This window comes from Bombus affinis, chromosome 17 (genome assembly GCF_024516045.1).
Source record: "Bombus affinis isolate iyBomAffi1 chromosome 17, iyBomAffi1.2, whole genome shotgun sequence".
In the NCBI taxonomy this organism is placed as follows: domain Eukaryota; kingdom Metazoa; phylum Arthropoda; class Insecta; order Hymenoptera; family Apidae; genus Bombus; species Bombus affinis.
The window spans coordinates 6,683,404-6,701,339 of record NC_066360.1 but is presented as its reverse complement, the minus strand read 5'-3'; the positions used below and the strand labels follow the sequence as shown (position 1 = coordinate 6,701,339).

Below are 17,936 nucleotides of genomic sequence, written 5' to 3'. Positions count from 1 at the left end.
CCTTTGTCTTTTCTTAGGCCCACCACGCTCGTGTTCCGCAAACACTCGTGGCCAGGGTCACGTAGGCCTTTTCTACGAAACTATTCAATTGAAGGGCCGATGACACATTGATGGACCCGAAGATGCTTCAGTTCTCGCGACATTGTTTATGGTTTACCCGATATCTCTTAGGCCTTTTTGTCCACGATACTCCACAACTGATCGGTTGGTATCACGAACCGTGAACACTATTAACTCTCAAGGTGGAGGTAGATTGAAGATGTAGAGTAATGTTGTGTTTAGTTGATTTATTTGCACTATTTAGTATAACACGAAGAGAATTACTAGCACGTTAAGATGTTGACCGATTGAGGATTGAAAAACCAGTCTCTTTCGGTGCTGGTGTAACGTAAATCACGTCAGAGACCAGGACACACACACAACGCGGGCAGGATGGTGTCACGATCGGCATACTTCGAACCCGATGGACCGATGATGGAGACACATGGCGGCCTTGGCGACAATGTATATCGCCGAAGTACCTAAAGATTCATCTATGTCCTAACGGTCCTTCCACCGAATGTTCTAGAAGCGTAGCAACGGTCACGTACGCCTACAGGGTAGTGGGGATAATGGGGGATGACAAACAAAGAAGGAACAGATGTCACCGAAAGTAAAAATATTGTAAGAGCCTCAGTCTCGAACGGTCACGCCTAGAGCTCAGAAGTGTCTTATAAGTGTATAAACGAGGAAAAAATAAAGTTTTCTTCTTCCTTTTAAATTTCTTTTTATCTTACGCGACACTGGCGTTGTCGCGAAGGAAAACTAGTGATAAGTGTATCTAAAGCACGGAACAAGCGGATTCGTTCATGGCAATTTCGGTTAGCACAGTAAGGGCAACGGTCATTGCTGTTAATTCGATAAGAAAATAGCTGATGGATAAGGCTGGGTGCTGCCTGCTCTCAATCAAAGGTCGACCGTGGGTGGGATTGTACATGGGAAAACCGTCTTTCCTGTGTTTTCTCGGAATGCACTATAACTCAAAGGAATGCTTCAACTTAAAAGATACTTGTGTGGTCTTAAGGATCTTAACTATAGAAAATGCTAAAATGTATATGGGTTCTTAAGAATATTGAGTATCTGCAATAAGGGTGTTTAGACATTTGGTGGCCGTCTTGTTGGAGAGATAGAGTTTGGTGTATGTAGAGAATCATGAGATGTAACCGACGGCTACTCCAAATTCCGAATACTGACGAAACAAGAAAACCAGTGTAAACGTATTATTTTGTTTTATTGTGTTTGTTGGGAGTTTTCGTCGTTCACTTCTTTACATCTCGTCAAAGGCTATCAGAATAATTGACGTTTCTGAGTTAATCCGGTTTTATCGCACATTTTTTTAATTCGTTGTGTCGTATGTATTCTGTGGTGGTAGTATTGATGAATGTACCATATCTGTTTTTGGAAGAACCTTCGTGCGATGTTCGCAAAATTTGCATTTTAGCTATATTTATATTGTACTAACAAGACTAGTACGCCACACATTACGCTTTAATTAATTTAAAATTTTCCAACAAATATTTTCAGATAGATGGATTCGTCCAAACAGACTCACTTTCGTCGAGTCTAAGTCCATTACAATTCTTTTTGTGGAAGACATTAAAACTCGCCGTTTATCAAAAAGTACCAATTAGCGCAGAAGATGTGCGATAGCGTATTGAAAGAGCATGTGAAAAAGTGAAATCGGTCGCACTCAGAGTAGTTCTTTAATTATTCCGATTCTATTTAGGGACGTAGAGATTAGAGATGTAAAATAGACGGTGAGAATTCTGAACGAAAGCATTAAAACAAAGTGATTCAGCTACACTCAGTATTTTGTGCAATTTTGAAACTCGAGGATAAATCACAACCATCTTATTTTAAAACTTGAAATTATCGATTCATCGGTTACAGCAGAGGCACAGATCTTCTTCGCCGAAGACCGCACGACCAAAGGCCTCAGCCAGCCGATTTCCACACCATCAAGAATTTTTTTTATAACTTAATTTGTACTTTACAATTTGTCCGGTTGGACATTCGGTAAAGTTTTCTAGCTTAATTGTTAACTAACATGTGGATGGTACAGCAGTGTTGTTCAATAATTCGATTAAGGGATCTATTATTTGGTCATCTATGTAGATCAATGGTGGTTTAACGATATGAGGTGTGAACTTTTCTTTTGGGTCCGTATCTATTTCTTTTATTAGCGAACCGAATGAGTTTTGAAGTGGGATTTCTTGTAGCTATTGTTGCTTTTCTGTATGCGAAATTTTTATGGCGCTTTGACCTGGTATTATTTTACGCTTCTAATCCTCTGTTACTGTCCTCCAGTATTCATCTTGATATAATATAGTTCGTCTTCGTAGCTTTTTTCGTTTCCATTTCTTTTGTATCTTTATTTATGTAATATATTTCTGCTTTCTTCGTCATTTTGATTGGTGGTATTTGCTGTTCATTTTGTATCTTTACCATTTGCCAGTGTTTGTTGTGTTTTCGGTCAGCTAAATTGACTGCCTGTCGCATTTTCATTCAAGCATAGTTCCTCACGTCTGTCTAGCTCGGCTGCTCAGGCAGAAACCAAAGTGAGCCTTTAGAGCTATCTTATTTTAAAAGATATTAATTTTCTATCATCATTGTTTATTCCTCAGAGGACTTTTTAATGATAAATTATTGTTGTTATCGTATAATTATCACTTATCTTTTCTTTGGTAGAGGATGAAAGAAGATTTTATCACTACAGGGAAAAATATTCATTTTCAGTAAACAGATTTAATATACAAGCTATTAGTAGTAAATGCTACTATTTTTCTCTATATAATTACCTTGTTGTTTAGCATTACATAAAGACATGTCGTAGAATTTTTATGTAGAAGTGATCTCTAAATACACACTTAAAGATGATGTATGGATGTTTCCAATGTTATTATACTACAAACATGGAGGAGCAAAGAAATCATCATGTATGAATTGTTTATAAATCAAGAACCATATGCATATAAATACATACGTACTTATTAAGCGATGCCATAAATGAATTTATTTAGAAATGGGACGAGTGAAAAGACAAAATGAAACAGATGATAAGCCCTTTTTTCTTAAAATTGTATTTATATTGTATTTGGTTCAAAGATAAAAAAGTAACGTTCAAATAGTCAGTACACAAAATATAATATTATCCACAACAAAATTATTATACCGGATATTTTGGTGATCTGATGTATCCAGTACAACCTAAAATAACCGAAAATATATGTATTTATATTAGTTCCTATTTTGTTATAAGAAGATACTTTTATACGCACCTTAATAATCGTTGTCGGGCTGTTGACGTAAACTCTTCTTTCAGAATAAATTTCTTAATTCCCATGTGGTAAATTGCAATATACTTCTCCCAATCCATATCTCGGAAATCTAGTTTGACCATATCGCTGTCGCTCAACATTTTCACCTTCCTCGCCAAGTCGGAACAGTTATCCCTTTGAAAAGTCCATTCGTTCATGATGAAATGTGATACTGATGTGAACAATTTGTAGTCAGATTTTAGAAGTTTCATCATTCTGAAATATCATTTTTAATTGTTATTGTAGATGAACACAAAGATTGTCTCAGAAAGATTGTCCTCTTTGTTCGAGGTTCGATAGAATACTCACATTGGTTTACTACCTCGGAGTCTTAAAAAGATATCTATGATGAACGCAGGCAAAACATACGGAATTACACTCAGAACGTTAAAAATATATTTATTAGCTATCATTGGACAACTCGGGTACCATAACGTATCGTTCAGTGGCGTTTCTCTGCTATGCTTCAACACGAGCTGTTGGAACTGACCCCACCTTGTCAATAGGAACATTTATATTATTACAATTATTGCAACTATACTTAAAGCACAGTTTACTGTTATGTTAGTATCTCGGCAAATATTACGTAATTTAGATAAATATTATGTCATATCACTACTTTTCGAAATTGAAGTATTGAGAGCAAAAGCGAACTTTTGTATTCTACGTTCATTTGCGTATTGTTCACATTCCTTAAACAAACTGAGTTTTTTGGAATACTGTAACAATCGAATTACATGAGTTGAAAAAGATTCGTAATACATTTTACCTAATAGGATTAGCGCTATTCGTGCAATTGTAAACTTTAACTTCGTGCTTAGGATGTTGCGTGACATGCCATGCAGCACATATTATCGCGTTGACTACTAAATCTAGAGGTACTATATCCAATCTTGCACCTTTCCTACCCCGTACTGCTGTTGCACATCCTTTAGCGACTAGGAGCATGATACCTGATAACATTAAATTGGTATAGAAATTATTTGTAGTTTTCGATTATCAGAAATGTAGCACTAAATAGATTGGAAAGAATTCTCATAATTGTGAACAACAACAAACTTGAACTATAATAATGATGATCTAGTGGAAATCCTCTCATATTAGTGTAGTATCTTAATGGGTCTTAGAGGAAAGGACAAGTAATGATGTTTTGATTTAATTAATAATATTCGAAGCAACGAAATAATTACAATGCTGTCGTACGTCTTATTTTCAGACGCGGCTTTCGACTTCCCGATTCACACTCTTCGGCTTCTACACTCGCTCGCTCTCGCTTCTCAATTCACACTCTGCACACCTTTTGCATCCGTTCTCTCCGGCTTCTCAACTAATACTGACTTTAACGTCTCTTTGTCTTTTCCCGCCGTTCGAGACACGTGTCCCGAAACGCCCGTGGCCAGGGTCACGCGGGCCCTTTCCACGAAACTATCCACTTAAAAAGGATCGACGACACATTGATGTACCCGACGATGCCGCGGCTCTCGCGACATTGTTTACGATTCGGCAGATATCTTAGGCCTTTTGTCCACGATACTACATTAGCATCCCACAAACCAATAGATGTACTCCACTTTTCGGAAATGTGACGAGTATTGAACAATTATCATTGAAAAAGATTGATAAAAATACCTGTTAATACAGAAATATTCTGTATCCAACCAGGACATGGTTCTTCCAAAGAGGCACCAATTATGCTTGGCCGTACTATCGCAAATGGCTGATCTTTGCACTTGCTTGCTACAATCTGCTCTGCTAAATTCTTACTGAATGTGTATGTGTTTGGATATGTTTTTAAAATTCTTTTTTCTATTTGGTTGATTGACGTTTTGTCGAATTTGTTACACATATCTATTACTTCCGAAGGTTTCAAGCTTGTGCTGCAAAGTTAATAATATGTGAACATATTCTTCACGCTATAATTACAAATATAATATTCATAAACCATGAAACAACGTTTGCGTATAACTTATCCTTACGTATAAACTTTTTCCCCAATCTCATGTAGATTCGCGTTATTAAAGGCTGTGCTGACGTGGACGAAGCTAATCGGATGCTTTAGTTCGTTCCAAAGCTCGATGACACGAAGAGTACCCTTCGTATTCACATTAACAGCCACGTGCAACGGCTCGTTGAGTATGACAGTGGCCGCGACGTGAAACACTATGTTTACTTTTTCTAACAGCAGATTTCTATCTTCTCGCGAAAGACCTAAATCCGGCAGACTCACGTCACCTTTCATGGGATAAACTCTGCTCAAAGCTGAGGGGTGTTTTGCTTTGATGTCGTCGTAGATCTGAAGATGAAAAAGTACCAGCTCAATTACAGAAAAGAAATTTAATCAATTTGGCTTCTGACAGACTTAAATATTGAAAGAAACGAGAATAATATTTACGAACGGGATCATCTATGAGCTTCTTAAATCGTTGTTCTATCGTTTCGTTATTTTTTGGACGTAGCAGTATAAAGATGGCAGTGACGCGTGGACACACGCGCAACAGTTTTTCTAGGAGACCCTTTCCAACGAAACCGGTTGTTCCGGTCACAAAAATTCCACAACCGGCGTAAAATTCCTCGAGTGTATTCGTCTTATTCAATCCTTTATTGATCCCATATTCATTTACTTCTTTATTGATTGTATCCATGTTTAAGGATCTTTACACTTTCGGTTCCGATATTTGCCATAGATTATCATTCCCGACAAACAGTAAATGGAAAAATGTGTTAAATAATATAAAGAAATGGTTATAGTCGAGACCTTTTTATATATTACTTGTTAGAGAAGTCTACGAATAATACTCACAAAAAGAGACATAATTTAACAATTATGTTTTCGTTTTGCCTGAATTAAATATTTGTCTTATAGCAATGATGTTCTCCAGTGTAATGTACAAATATTTTTCTACACAGGGAAGTCGTTCATCAAAAAAAGGGAAAAGTTAAAAGAACTATGCAACGTAGTAAATACAATTTTTTATGTGGCTGTATATTAATTTGTATTGTTGCACATTACTCCATAAAACGATATCTTAATTAATACTTCGAGTATAAGTTTAAACAATCTTTATGTAGTTTTATTTGACGTGTTCATTTTTTATTTATTGTGTATGCTTCTGAATATTATAATATACAGTGATTAGCACTTTGAGTGGAAAATGTGTGTGGTTCATGCGAGACACTGGTCGCCAACATTTAGTAGCTCCTCGAGAATACTTAATGCGTATGTGATGTTTTTGTCACCACCCGAGAACGCGTGTGAAATCTGTATAAACTTATTTTATATATTCTCTTCATTCATTAATTATTTATGAAGACAAAGGGAAGCAAATTTCAAATATGCTGTTATAGATTTCAATGAGTAGACAGGTATGTAGCGGCACATGACTCAGAGGACGATGCGAATCGAGAGTGACTCATATTGTTATTTTGCCTTGAGACATTGACAATGCTTTGACGCACGAAACGTAACGATAAATAAACTCCGGGCAAAACAATGTCGCCGCTACGTGCAACCGTCGAACAAAGACGAATTTGAATTTTCCGACTCTCCCTCGACCAGTATAAATAAGTGGACGCGATCGCAAGGAAAAGAGTCAGTTGTCGATCAATTATCAACCAATTATCAACAAATTATCAGCGATATAATTAACGAGTCATTAGCAATTCTATTTTGCGACTTATACACTGTACGAGCGTCTCAGCGAATATGTCTGTACTTTAATTTATTTATCATTTTAAATATATTCGACGGTTATAACAACGAGCAATCTTGCCATTAAACCTCACCGATCCACCATCTCCTACACAACTCCTCCATAGGTATAATCTATAATGGACGATTTTTCTCAGGAAACGTTGCGTTCATGTAAAAAATAAAACCCAATTTTTTTGTTCTCCATTTTCATCTTATTATAGTTTCAAGATTCTGTAACCAAACACTCTGTATAAGTAACCCCCCCCCCCCCTCCCGGATTTATTCGAGTATCCATTATCCAATTATCCTAAATGCCGGAACAATCTATTATCTGAATATAATATTTCCTAATAGCAGATGCCTCTTCCGTTTTAAATATGTGTCGTATACATATTTTATTAGCGTTCATGTGTAACGTATTCCAATGTGTTCTTTCCTTTATTCGGTTCAGTAAATTCGGATTACAAGACTTTAGTATGAAACTAATAGTGCTCTAGCTATCGACATAAAACTAAACAAAAACTCGAAAGAGATGTAAATTCAATAGAATTAACTAATACACGTAATGTTGGTAAAAGCCACAATCACAGACGTTGAAGGTACTGATGTAATGAACTGGTTTCCCTGTCAAGCAACAAAAGAAATGGTAACGAAGAGGTGCCTTCTCATAATGATCTGCGCTTGCCATTCGAGAAATGGCCTCAATGACTCACAGTATAAAAAGAATGGAACTCTTTGCAGTTAATTATGTTAAAAAAACTATGTGACTTAACAGCCCAGAAGATACGAAATGCATGGATATTTAAAGGAACTGTCAATCAATCTTAATCTGTATTTGAATAAATGAAGTTTCATATAAAAGTGACTGTTCCCACATCCGAACAGTTTTGTCCCGTTTTGTCTGTTTTGATACCGGAGACAACACTGTATTTTAGATTGCCTGGTTGAAATTTGATTGCCACAGAAAACTGATGAATGTGATAATGTAAATGAGAACGAATGAATATATTGTATCTATATTTTTATTATAATTGTCATATACCTTGTAATTTTATTACGTATGTATGTATGTGTACATAGTTATATATTATATGTGTCATTGCATACGTATATATCTATATTGTTTTGTATATATGTGTAATATGTTTTCATATTATCATGCTTATGTATGTTATGTTGCATTATGTTCTATGTCATTTAGTTTTGTAATTTGTGTTCTGCCTGATTATTTACAATACCAAGCCTTTTATAGCACAAGTTGATGTGATATAGAGATTTGATACATTTATATATAGTATACAACTGAATTTATTATAATCAACTAACAGCAATTTTGTAAAAATACTGAACATAAAGTCCTTTTAACTCTTGAATGTCTATGAAACGATGTTTATGTAGTTATTCGAAGAGATATTTTGACGCAGCATCTAAATAACTAACAAGTATAATTATAAGGAATGTGATAAATATAACAAGAGAAATACATTTTATCAGGATGTAGAATAACTTGCTCAAATTTAATAGAATAATTGCGTAAATACATACTCTCTCTACTACCATTTCACCGTTTGTCTTATATGTAATCAATATTACGTATGTATACTTCAGTTTGTTTATTAAAAGCAAGGGATCTTACCATTTAAAATGTAAAATGCATAAAATATCTCGCATGGTTAATGTTGTCACCGCGGAGCGTATTTCTATTTTCATGAACGCGAGACTCGAAACAAATCCTAATAATAAGTGATGAAAAACCGACCCTAAACTCAAATTTTGCTAAAAAATAAGGGTCTTTCGTGCAGATACGTTACGAACGCATATGTTCCGATTACCTCTACTGACTGGTTGCAAATTATTGCAAAATCAAAATAATGAGCCATTTTACTGCGTAAAATGTAAAATACAAAATATTTGAGTATTCAAAAACTTCATTTAAACTGTTGTAATAATTAAAGACCCGAATGATATTTTTGATATATGATATTTATAATAATGAAATTGATAACAATGACATTAATGAAAGACACAATTGAATAAAAATAACAAGGAGTCGTCTGTTACCTGATGCTATTTCCACTGCGTATTCTTTACCAAAAATCGAACAACAATGCAACTTCGCGATAGTAGATACCGATACGTACGTCACAGTACTGTAACGATATTCGATGTGATACACCTCTAGATACTCATTCTTTTAATAACATCACCCTACTACTGAAAGTGCATAATGTCAAGCATGAATGATTCGATTAACGCTTTTTATCTCCAAAACCAAGGAAAAAAGAGTCTTGAATGGTCTTTAAACATGAAATATCGACCGCAGTTGACTTTTTATTATTGATTGCTCCTACATTTGCATTTTAATGATATTTTCGTTACAGATAACATTTTATAGGTTAAGCTGAAGGTGAAAATAATTGAATTTCAAATTCCATCTCATATAACGAACGATCTTTTTTCCTGAGGTTAAAAAACACCAACACACAATCTGTTACGTCGCGTGAAAAGGTCTGCGCGACGTACTTTAATGTCTGACCGTCCAGACCCAAACTTCATTAGAGAACCCTCAATAAAACTAAGGCCCACCATAAACCGATTCTCATTAGCTTGCAGAAACCTTGAGTCCTGCAAGCATTTTCGGTTTATAGCGGGTACTTAAAAGGTCCTTAGGTTTATTGAACGTTCTTAAATATTACGGAGTAAGCTGGTAGTTATGACGGGAAAACTTGTTAATTATATGACAGGGAAAATCAGGCATTTAGAGATTAGAAACATCTGGGTTTTCCCACGAGTCATGCCGTTAGGATACTTCCATATCCCAACTTCAACCGTTAACGTCTTAGCTAATGGTAACGGGGATCTGTGTCCTCACATTCATAACGGAAGGTACGAACAACGAATCAGCTTACTTCGTTAAAAACCTCCATCGTCATTGACACAGGTAGAAGTCCGAATCAGTCAGTCGTTCGAGTCAGTCGTTCGTAGTAGTAAGAGTTAGTCGTTCGAGTAGTACGAATCAGTCAGTCGCTCGAGTCAGTCGTCAGTGCAAGCCACCCAAGTCAACCAGTCGGAGTCAAGCAGTCGACGTCTCCTCATTCAGTCTTTCGGTTGATCCTGTTGATTCGATTCAGTCAAAGTTGGATCTGATCAATCGCCACATCTACTACGACCCACGAGCCTTCCTCTCTCAGATTGGCAGTCAGAATCTGAGTAAGATCCAGGCAATCTTCAGACTCAACGACGTTACTATTGTGTGTGATTAAACGAAGCTGTTGGAGAAAAATATAATCATAACCCTACCAATCACGGAGTTATATTAATTCAACCACCCCTATTATCTTAACGGAAATCAGGGAATCGATCTACTCGCGGCGTCGATCATTAGAATCGTAACGGGAATTTACGACTCCCGTTGACGTGTTTCCTCGCGATTACGTCTCCCCGCGATAGCTCGAAAATACACAATCAGTGAAGAAGATATTCATACAGTACTTAACTGTAACAAAAATTAGAATTAAGATAGAACATCGTTTAGGAAGAGATTTTTAGCAAATGAAAAATATATACATATTGTTATAAATTTGCAAAATAATTTTCAAAAATAGAAAAAGATAAGGATTCGATAGCAGTTCCTGTTATGAAAATATTAATATCTGACTAATGGTAAAATGAGTGACATATATTCGTGCAATTAGTGCCTTGTAGTATAATATGTATTTGAAGCGCAATTTCATCCTGATGGAAGAAAATCCAAAGCACAATACTACTAATACATTAGCGTGGGTTTTGTATCATGTTTGAAACACTTAAGAACAGCCCCGCAACATGAGCATTATTGAGAATATATAAATAAATTAAATAAAAATATAAATAAAGGTACCCATTCAGCATATTTCATCATGAAGTCATTTATGGAACGCTTTTTTAGAAAAATGAAAGAATAATTTAAATAGAGTACTCATCAATTTGATCAATTCAGTGTCACAATATTTGTAAGACATAAAGGAAACAAAAGATAACTTTACTAGCAGGAAGAGGTTGCAGTTGGGCAGACTCCGATTTTAATAAAACTTGTGACGTAAACGTAAAAGTAGCAAATTTAATGCACATGTATTGATGGTGGCACATAATTCCATTCTGGATTAAATCTTTCGCATTATTGCATGTGGTTTTTCGAGAGTTCAACTCCTGGTATTTATTAATAAGGTAGTACTGCATTTTTCATATAGTCCAAAAGCATAATTGCAACTTAGGTAGCATCCAATGGCAAAAATTTGACCGTGTTTCATACATATCTGGAGTGCAGGAACAGGACAAATTTTATAAAATTGTAAGTTTTGTATTGTGTTCACCGATGATTGAACAACATATTTTATGGAAACGCATTGGCAAATATGCATTATCGAAGGCGACGATGAATCTGTTCTACTTTAGGAATGTGTAGCGGATTTGATCTTTAGATCTTTAGATATTTAGAACACTAAATATTACAATATCCAAACACATGCACATGAAATAAGAAATCAGGTAGCACGAAAAAAACTGCTAAAAAATTATTTAAACTTATACTGGAAGAATTATTTACGGTATCGTTTCATAGAGTAACGCGTAATAATAAATGTTAATGTATGATAATGAGCCTACTGAATATGCTAAATGAAAAATTATATGTATCGCATTGAATAGCTCTTCTAAAATTTTCGCTTTTTTTGCCGAAATGATATTATCCTTGGAGTTCTAACCATTTTTAAACACATCTGCTTAGCAGCCTATACTTGTTCAATAGACATGCCCAAAGAAACATTTCAGATAATGTGTCTATTCCTGACCAATTTCGAAATGATCATATAAAAGAAGTAAATGCGTTGGCGAAGAATATTGTAAATTTTTCTTTCTCCAGGAATTCTCTACTATTACCTTGTTATGTAACATGTTTTAGTGACTTTGGAAATTCGGGCCTCTTGAATAGAAAAATGAAGCCGAACACGCCATAGTTTCAAATATCACTCCTTACATCATTTGTATCTGTAGCGGAACACTGTTATACGCGAGTGTTAGACAACAGTCGGTATAAATTCGAGCTATCGCGGGGAGACGCGGTCGCGAGAAAACACGTCAACGGGAGTCGTAAATTCCCGTTACGATTGTAATAATCAACACCACGAATAGTTCGATCCCCTTATTTCGGTTAGGATAATAGGGGTGGTTGTTGTAGTATAACACTGCGATTCACAGAGTTATAAATATATATATTTCCAACACTTTGTACAATCACACAAATTAGTAACGCCGTTGATTAAGATACAGGTGACGAAGAAAAGGATTATTCGTAGATGAGAGAATCCGTGTATATGTTGACTTTGACTCGACTTTTACTTACTAGACTCTGATTCGTTTCTTGACTTTGACCGTTCTTTGGTTATGAGAACCGGTAGAGTTGACCCTCCTGGTGGCGAAGAAACAGTAGAAACAAAAGGACCAGTGAGCATTGGTGTTAGCGACGTGTATTGCATTCGGGGGTATTGTTCCCCCAATATCAAACTAGAAGAATTTTACGCATACTTAAGAGAAATAGGGACCATCATCCGAACGAACAAGAAGAATCATCCCTCAGTGATAATCGCCAACTATTTTAACGCGAAGATTACTGCGTGAAGCGGCTAGAGAACTGATCGCAGGGATACGAGCCTACTGAATATGTTGTCCTCATCGACGTGATTAGTACGGATACAGGACTGGCCGAGAAATACATGGGAGGGAAAATACCACAGGTGTGGACAGGGTCGGATCACACGTATGCCCTGCACGATTTTAGAACGAGAAAGACGAGGCGTAACGTAAAAAACTTTAGATATACGTCGAAGGATGTATTTAATTTAAATAAAGTTATTTCAAAATTTGACGAGATCTACGATAAAATATTTAGTGAAAACACGGATGTAGAAGAGGAGGTATATAGGGAGCGACTGCAGTTTACGATGGAAATCTCGTGTGCCTCCAAATTAAAGAAGGTTTACCCTCCGACGAGCAAGAAAAATCATAATTATTCGTGGAGTGAGGAGTTGACGAAGTCAAGAAAGAAGACGACGACGACGAGAAGGAGAGCTTAGAAGGCAATGGCGAGAGGAATTAGGGATGCGGCACAGTGGGTTATGGAGTGCAAGTAAAAGAAGAGGGAGATAAAGAAACTGATGCGAGCCGACAAGAAGAAGGGTTGGAAGGAGTTCTGTGCCACGGTGTACCGCAGTACGTATATAACGTATAACGGTATAAGACCTGCTGCACAAAAGACGCGGAAACTCAACCCGTCTCTAAACCTGGTAAGCAGGAACAAAAAGAATAGCAGACAAGAAAGTTCAAACGAAGAAGAAAGCGATTCTCAAGAAGAGTGTTACGAAAAAAACGAAATCATAAAGCAAAAAAGAAGCCCCCAGCCAACGGCAATCCCTACAAAAAACAGATTCGAAGCCCTACAAGCTCAAGATCCCAGCTCATCGCAACTGCAGGAAACGATCATTGAAAACATAAAAAAAAAAAAAATGATATACTAAGGAAAAAAAGCAAACAGACAGCCTACGCCCCTGGCCACGTCACCAGTAACCAGGAACAAAAACAATGACGCTCGGACAAGCACCTCCCCCGCCGCTCCGACGAAAAAAGCAACACCACAAGTGCAGCCCACGCAAACGAACAAACCCAAAGGCCCTTCACCACCTACAACGCCACTGAAGGGTCAGACGCATAAGGGTCTGCCCTTCAGCCACTCCGCTGAAGACCACACAGACGCCCCCGCATCGGCAAAAGGGGCCAGCCCCCCCCCCAATCAACATAACCCTCCAGGACCCAAGAGACACGATCGCCCTCATGGAAAATTCTCTCAAAATCAGGAATTTCCACATTAAAAAAATCCATTCAGGTAAGCACGTTCTATACCTCCAAAGACTAAACGATTACGCCAAAGCAAAAAATATACTGACCGCAACCAACACGGCATATTACACATACACACCTAAATCTCAAAAACCCCACACCCTCTTTCTAAAAGGGCTAGGAAATAGCTTTACAGAAGCAGAAATACTGGAAGACCTAAAAGCCCTAAAAATAGAAGAAGTTAACTTTACTAAAGTGTCACGATTCACGACAAGAAAATCAAGGGAGAACAATATATTGCTTCCAATCTACATAATTCAAGTATCCCCCGATAGCAATATTGGGAATCTGCTAAAAATAAACCGGCTGAACTACCTCAAAATAGCGTGGGAAAAAATAAAAAAGAACGACATCACCTAATGCTACAAATGCCAGCGAATAGGCCACACAGCACAAAACTGTAATCTAAATTACCGCTGTGTAAAATGCACCGAGCCGCACGGACCAGGCGAGTGTAAGATAAAAAAAGAAGTCGCAGTATGCAAAGAAAAAATCTACTGCGTAAATTGCAAAAACTTCGGGCATCCCGCATCATACAAAGGATGCCCAAAACTCGCTGAGCTACGTAAAAAGCTCAACGAAAAAAATCACCAAAGCGAGAAAAACAAAAACCGAACGGATCGCCCAAATAAGCTGTAAGTATGTCACCGAGCTAAAGTTCGCGGATGTAGTAAAACAAGGAACAAGCGTAAGCCAGATAAGCGAGAAACCCCCACAACTGACAAATATAGCTGCACGCGTAAATCAAAACCCCAACCCAACGGTAGACATACCCCAACTAAGCATAGTAAACGTCATTGAAGACTTCAAAAAAAACATACTAAAAGTACTAAGCGATCAACAAACACAATTACATGAAATAAAAAAAGCATTAAAAACGCATGAAGAAAGAATCGACTCCATCTTCAACATCATCGAAAATATAGACGACGATTAGCCAAAACCCACTCGTCCACCAATTACAGCAAAAAACAAATCAGATAGAAGTTAAACATCTGAAAATAATTTCAATAAATGCTAACTCTCTAATTTCAAACCAAAAAAGATACAACATGCTAAGCCTAATAAAGAAAGAAACCCCCGACATAGTACTTATCTCAGAAACAAAACTGAACAATAGACACAAAGTACACTACAAAAACTACTCTATAATAAGACACGACAGACCAAACGCTACCCAAGGAGGAGGAACGGCAATCCTTATAAAAAACCCTCTGAAGGTCAAAATAATCCAAAACGACAAAATAACAAACTTTAAAATGTTTCTTTAAATATTCTTTTGCCGATCAAACACAAATAAAAAAAAAGCTAGCTATTTTAGCCAACGCTCATACCGTACTAAGTGCACTCGTTCTCGTCCACAAAAAATTTAACGAAAATAAACGCAAATAACCCGTAAATACAACCCTGAACTAAAGTTCTCGGACGTAGTAAAACAAGGAACACACCTAAACCAGGTCATCGAGAACCCTCCGCAATTAAAAAATATATCTCCGCGCTTAAATCAAAACCCTAATCCAACAGTAAACATACCCCAACTAAACATAATAAACGTCATTGAAAACTTCAACATAAATATACTAAAAGTATTAAATGAACAACAAAAGCAGTTAAACGAAATGAAAAAATCATTAAAAACGCAGGAGGAAAGGATCGACTCCATCTCCAGCACTATCGATAGTATAAATGACGAATAACCAAAACCCACTCAAGTGTCAATTACAGCAAAAAACAAATCAGTTAAAAGTAAAACGTTTGAAAGTAATTTCAATAACTGCCAACTCAATAATTTCAAACCAAATACAGATACAGTATGCTAACCCTTCCACCTTCCACATCGTACTTATCTCAGAAACAAAATTGAACAAAAGACACAAAGTATACTTCAAAAACTACTCTATGATAACACACGGCGGACCGAACGCTGCCCAAGGTGGAGGAACGGCAATCCTCTTAAAAAATCCTCTGATTTTCAAAACAATGCAAAACGACAAAATAACAAGTTTCAAAATCCTAGAAACGATCATAAAAATAAAAATAAGCAATAAGGAAAACTTATTTAGCACTGCAAAAAAAATTTAACGACGAATTCAACAATCTCTTTGAACTTTTACACATCGACAAACAGGAAAATTACTATACAATAGCTGGCGACCTTAATGTAAACATGCAAGCTGGAAAAACGAACTAAACAACACGAGAGGAAACTTCATTACAAACTGGCTAGACAATAAAAGTATACACTACAAAATAAACCATTACAGCTCCGAGCTATCCTCTTACCGAAAAGAAGGCTCATACCTGGGCACATGCCTAGCAGACGCGCGATTAAAATTTCAAAATTTTAACACACTCTCAATATCCTAGACTATAACAGCGACCATAACGCCATAGTATTTTAGATAAACAAGAATACATCTGACTTCCTAACACTTGAAACACAGACCGAAACTCCCAAGTGCAATTACAAAAAGACAGTATGGAAAAAGTAAAAAATAGGATAAAAGGAAAAAGTAATAAATACAACTATTCTTACGACAAAAGAGAAGACTTAGAATTCCTAAGGTACCTACTATAAAAAGTAAAATCGCAACTGAAACAAGAATTCCCAAACTCTAAACTCAATACTGGACAAACAAAATAAAAAATATCTCCAAAAAGGATTCTGCTAGCATGTTCCCGCATATAAATCAAATTTTCAGACCAAAAGAACAAAACTCCCTCGTCCAAGAAGCAGGTATAGCGATACACAACACCAACAAAGACACCGAGGATAACGTCACGTAAACTTGAGGCTTAGATGATAAAAACAAGAAGGTTGAGCCGTAGCACAACTATTAACTTTTCTTTTATCAAACCTTATGATGAATTCAGTAATCACAATGGAATACACACTGAATTGACACGTATAAATCACAATTCACTCCACAACTTTATATAGAACCTATTTACACTGATGCGTATGTATAAATTAAGTACGCGATTGGTCTAAGCGTAGAAACTCGGTAAAAGATATTGACTATTCCAAAGATAGAGAATATGTGAAGTTTAGTGACAATGTTGAGGCAGAGGAAAGCCAGTGATGGGTGTGTCTAAGAACACGAGATGAGCTGATTCGTTAAGGACAATTTTGACTAGGAAAGTGGGGGCAATAGACACTGCTTTTGATTGGGTAAGAAGAAGGTTGGTGGACTAGGAAGGGTCTCAGCCGCCCTCGAGAGTGTGACGTCAATCCAGATTAGAGGCCAGATGTGTGCAGGTTCCCACCGTGTACCCTCAATAGCGGGAAAGCTGGTTTTCCCCATGAACAATGTCACCTAGGAGCCATGTTGGTAGGAGGGTTCCTCCTCCACTCTTCATTTTTTAACGTGGGCTATAACCAATTGGCATCGGGGATCGTTACCCTCACTTTCCAAGGGTACACCCACACCGAGCTTTCCTCCGTGATGATACGAGAACAGCTCGGGACTGAAACTACAAACTCTCATCAGTCAACATCTCTCAGATCAGTCGCGTAAACTGCAAGTTGTGTTATTTAACACTAGGTTTAAGGGCGTTTCGTATATAGCTATCTCTACGGGACCCGTCAAATTGACGGGTAAACGAAAATACGCATTTTTGATTAAAAAATCGATTTATTCAAATTAAGTCTGAAAGGAACAATATTAGGCTTCACATTTAAATAAATTATTAATAAATAAAACGTCTTTTTTTTAAATTATCACTAAAAAAATAACAATAACATTGAAACGACCCGCCAATTTGTCGGATATTGAACTTCGAAATGAAATATCTCAAAAACCATAGCATTAATTTTAACCATTTTGCATCGTAAATTAATCATTTCATCTAAAGAATTTATGCACAAAATTATTTTTTCTTAGGCTTTCTAATTTTTAAATCTACCTAATTTTCTATCTAATCTATCTAATTTTTGTAGTATACCTATATCTACGGGA

At 36.6% G+C, this 17,936-nt stretch overlaps 1 protein-coding gene across 3 annotated transcripts in view; it reads right to left on the bottom strand.

Annotated features, from left to right (window-relative positions):
• Nucleotides 1–17,936, bottom strand: part of LOC126926267 (fatty acyl-CoA reductase 1-like) — a 141,886-nt gene that overhangs the window by 14,279 nt on the left and 109,671 nt on the right. The window contains exon 1 of one of the 3 annotated variants that reach the window (XM_050742525.1): nucleotides 9,109–9,228. The exons of 1 other annotated variant lie outside the window; for it this stretch is intronic. The gene's annotated coding sequence lies outside the window, so the exon portion shown is untranslated. Of the gene's footprint in view, nucleotides 1–9,108; nucleotides 9,229–17,936 lie in introns of those variants that run through there. One more of the 3 variants, XM_050742528.1, reaches the window with a different exon arrangement.